The sequence below is a fragment of the Anomalospiza imberbis genome, chromosome 4 (assembly GCF_031753505.1).
Source record: "Anomalospiza imberbis isolate Cuckoo-Finch-1a 21T00152 chromosome 4, ASM3175350v1, whole genome shotgun sequence".
Classification (NCBI taxonomy): Eukaryota; Metazoa; Chordata; class Aves; order Passeriformes; family Viduidae; genus Anomalospiza; species Anomalospiza imberbis.
In genome coordinates this window covers 63,481,509-63,485,981 of record NC_089684.1, presented here as the reverse complement: position 1 = coordinate 63,485,981, position 4,473 = coordinate 63,481,509, and the positions used below count along the sequence as shown (strand labels likewise).

Genomic DNA, 4,473 nt, shown 5'->3' with positions numbered 1-4,473 from the left:
TGCCTATCAAGAAGTAAGCAAAGAACTTTGACAGAAACAGGACTGAGAGAATTCTTGTGTATAAATATAATCCTATAAACTAGAAAAAAATTATTTTGATTAAATTTATTAATGTTTTAGCTATCTCTGTTTAGGAACTTAACATACTTAACATATTGATTGAAATGTTACAATGGATTGTCATTGCTGAACTCTTGTATTCTAATATTTTTGTATCAGTGAGAGGGTTGAAACCAAATGATCTGTAAGTTCCTTCCAACCCAAACTATTCTATGATTGTGTGATACCAGTTTTAGCAGCAACTTAAACAACTTTCCTATTGAAAATGTAATAGTTTGTAATAGTATACTTTGTAATACTAAAAACTATAGTAAAAAAAAAAATTAAAAAAATAATACTAAAAATATACGTAATATACTTTGTAATACTAAAAAATAAAATGTCATTTACACTATTTGTCATTAGTAACATAAAGCCATAACAATCATATTCTTTCATGTATGTTATCTTTATGCATCAATCTTGAAACAGATATCCTCTTTTCTTTGCCATCAATTCTGACACTATCATAGTACTTCCAAGGTTCAACATAGCAGTAAAAAGCTGCAGCGGAAAAAACGTTAGTAAAAATACATTACAGTACTCCACAAGATAATTGTGGGGCTTTTTTGGTGGTTTTTTTTTTTGGTTTTTTTTTTTTGTTTTTTTTTTTTTTTGTTTTTTTTTTTGCATTAGACTCTTTATCCCTCTAGCTACTTATTGCTGTGACAGTTACTGACACATGTCCTAACAGAAATGGAATTTTCTAGACAGCATGACTGAGCAGTTGAGCTCTCAGCAGTTACTGAACTGAATGTTTCCTCTCTAAAATAAAGCCATGGGGAAAACAGCCATCATTCCTGTCAAGATCCAGCCCAAAAGGTTTACAAAAACAGCACATTATTGGCATATAAATCTGCAATCTCAGATACTAGTTTGAATAAAAACATTATGTTAACCATTGAGACAATTAATTGTCCCTTATCGCAACTTTGTGTAACATTTTTTATCATAATATTAATTTAAGTCTCTTTATAACACTTTATAAACACTTTTTAAAAATCCATACTAGTTTGTTCTCCATGTTCTGCTGAAATAAGGTGGTAAATTTTGGGAAATGGTGCAGAGAACAAAAAATTAGTTAATTCCATCACAGTTGTGGTATCCTGTTAATTAATCAGCTTTGGAAAATCAATCTGTATCTTGAACTTTGGTATATAACATACCTATTCAGGACAATTCCGTTTATTCACTATAAACTGTGAAACCAAATAAAACTTGGCAACTTGTGTTTGTGTGACCAACCAAATCCTAAACAATGGGAGAAGGCTGAGAATCACAGAATCATTTAGGTTAGAAAAGACCTCAAAGATCGTTGACCAACCTTTGACCAATCCCCACCTTGTCAAATAGACCATGGCATTAAGTGCCACATCCAGTCATATCTTGAACACCTCCAGGTGTGGCAGCTACACCACATCTCTAGAGAGCCCACTCCAATGCTTTACAACCCTTCCTGTGAAGAAAATTTTCCCAATATTTCATCTTAACTTCTAACATAGTTTAAGGCCATTTTCTCTAGTCCTTTCACTAGCTGCCTGGGACAAAAGGCTGACCCCTACCTTGATACAACTCCCCTTCAGGTAATTGTAGAGTAATAAGGTCCCCCTGAGCCTCCTTTTCTCCAGGCTAAACAATGTGAACTCCCTCAGCTGCTCCTCATATGATTTCTACATTGGAGCACAAATGATGTCTCTATGAAGCTCAAGGGAGAATGCAGGGGCTGACCACAACTGTTGTAAAGGAAGTCAAACATCACAACATAAAGGGGACCAGGAGACAAGGGGATAGGATTTGATTGAGATATATAGCTGTGTAAGTTGAATGAATTAACTGGCCACATCCCATGAGTGGACGAATTACTTGTGTAATAACCTTCTATGCAGTACTTGGAGGTGGGGGGGAGTGAATGTCACTGACCAAGCCAAATCAGCATGAGGCAAATGTATACATCAGAGTCTAACAAAGAGCATAGAAACTGAGCAAACAACAAAAATAGCTTTGAAGAGAGCAATGGACTTCATCTCTATTCAACCCATATTCTTTCCCACTGGGGACAGCCAGTATCATAATTGTGAGCATAATTTAGACTGCTGATGAGAATTAGGTTGCTATTGTGATCTAACTCCATGTGATTTTGTTATGATTTATTACATTTCTATGTGACTCTGATAAAATGTTTTATAATGTCAAATAAATTCAAATAAGTAAATTTAGTATTAAGACACTAAACCCTCCTTGTGTGGACTACCTAAATGAATTGCTTGGACACTGACAGAGTGTTGAGAGATTGTTGCTCTTAAAATTGCTAAACTAGATACTGCTGCATGTATTATAATGTGCTGTCATGATTTTGACAGACCAATAATAATAATTGATTGTTAAAAATAATGAGGCTAATAGAATGGACCAGACTTATGTTAATGGCATTGCGCAGTCTATCCGACAAGCTTTCTTCTAAAGTTTAGAGAAAAAAAAAATTAAACCCAGTCAACGATAGCTGTTCCAGAAACCTCGAAATATTAAAAACCAAAACAAACCCAACCCCAGAACCTTTGGTAGCATCAAGGATCTAGTCTAATTAGAAGATTTACCAAAGTTATAAAAAGAAAAGCTGTGAATGTCCTGATACCTTAAATAGTCAAATACCCCAAAACCTTGAAGAAAATGGAATCTATGAAGAGACGTGTATCTAGTGATCTGTGCACTATCTCCAAAATAAGAAGTTAGAAATGTTATTTTGATGTCTTCAGGGATTTGAAATTTAAGCATCTGCATCCAAGAAGACACTTGAAAACATCAGTTCTCTGTTGTTGTTTCACTGATGGAGTAATATTAGTTCAGTTATCCTCTGAAATCACATCTCATTTGTAGAGGATGTAGAATCCCAGAAACATTTAGGTTATAAAAGGCCTTTAAGGCCATTGAGACCAACTGCAAACCTAACACTATTAAGCCCACCATTAAAAAATGTCTGCAACTGCCACATCTTTTAAATACTTCTGAGAATGGTCACTCAACCACTTTCTTGGGCAGCCTGTTCCAATGTTTGACACAATGTTTGACAATGTTTCAGTGAAGAATTTTTTCCTAATGTCCAATCTAAAACTCCCCTGGTACAACGTGACACCACCTCCTCTCATCCTTTTGCTTTTAACTTGGAAGAAGAGACCAACTCCTGCTTCATTACAACCTCTTTTCAGGTAATTGTAGAGAGCAATGAGGCTCTGAGCCTTGTTTTATTCAGGCTAAGCAGCCCGAGCTCCCTCAACTGCTTCTGATAGGACCCACTCTCTAGACCCTTGCCCAGTTCCATTGCCCTTCTCTGGACTTCTCCAACACCTCAATGTCTTTCTTGAAGTGAGGGACTGGACACAGCACTCCAGGTACAGTGGGATCATCACTTCCCTAGTCCTGTTGGCCAAACTATTTCTGATACAAAGGCCAAGGATGCCATTTGCCTTCTTGGCTAACTGGACACACACTGGCTCACTTTCAGCTGCTGTTCACCAGGTCCTTTTCCATCAGGCAGCTTTCCAGCTCCTCTTCCCAAGGTCTGTAGTGCTTCGTGGGAATGTTGTGACAAGCAGTTGGCCTTGTTGAACCTCATACAACTGACCTTTGTCTATCAATCCAGCCTGTCCAAATTCCTCTGTACATTAATCAGTCTGGTGTTCCTAGCCACATTCTGCATTTAGTAGCTAGATACCAAAGGATATTCTGCTAAAGCCATTCTTTCTGCTGGATTGAATCAACAATCTGATAGGAATGTAAGAGATGCAGAACCATAATGAAGCAAGGATGAGGGAATATGTGTCAGTATACCAATTCAACTCTTTTCAACTATGCTGAAAGCCCTCCTCAGTGAGGCACTGTGAATGTCAAAGGAAGCATGAAATATCTCCAGTGCCAACTTTTGTGAGTCACATAAGGGTGATTAATTGATTGAAATCCATATGCGTTCCTAACCTTTCTTGTCTCTCTGTTTAACTAATTGCTCTTTAACATTTCCTTCTTCACATATCCCTGGTGAATGTATTACGTAGAAAATTTCATCCAAGTTTCCTTTCTTCTTCTCTAACTGATTCTACTTTGTTTTCTGCCTATGTTGTAGTGACTACAGAGCACACCTTTACTCTTATGCAGTATTTTGTAGTTTAATTTTAATGGACCAAGCTTCGTCTCAGCTATCATTAGCAGTGTTAAAGCTAGTCACATACATCCAATCAGTCATGCTGGCTTCCTGCCTTCACTGGTAAATGACACTGAGAAGGTGATACATTCCATCTCTTAAAGATACCAGCCTCACAGTGGGATGATTTGACTTCCGAAATACACTGTCTCCCCCACTCTTTCTTTCTCTCTCTCTCTCTC

General features: G+C 37.0%; 1 long non-coding RNA gene across 1 annotated transcript; it reads right to left on the bottom strand.

Annotated features, from left to right (window-relative positions):
• Positions 1 to 438: 438 nt before the first annotated feature.
• Positions 439 to 1,750, bottom strand: LOC137473469 (uncharacterized). Its single transcript, XR_010998827.1, has 3 exons — positions 1,662 to 1,750; positions 1,441 to 1,555; positions 439 to 603 (listed from the first exon to the last, which is right to left on the bottom strand). It is a non-coding gene; the product is annotated as an uncharacterized lncRNA (long non-coding RNA).
• Between the last annotated feature and the right edge of the window lie 2,723 nt (positions 1,751 to 4,473).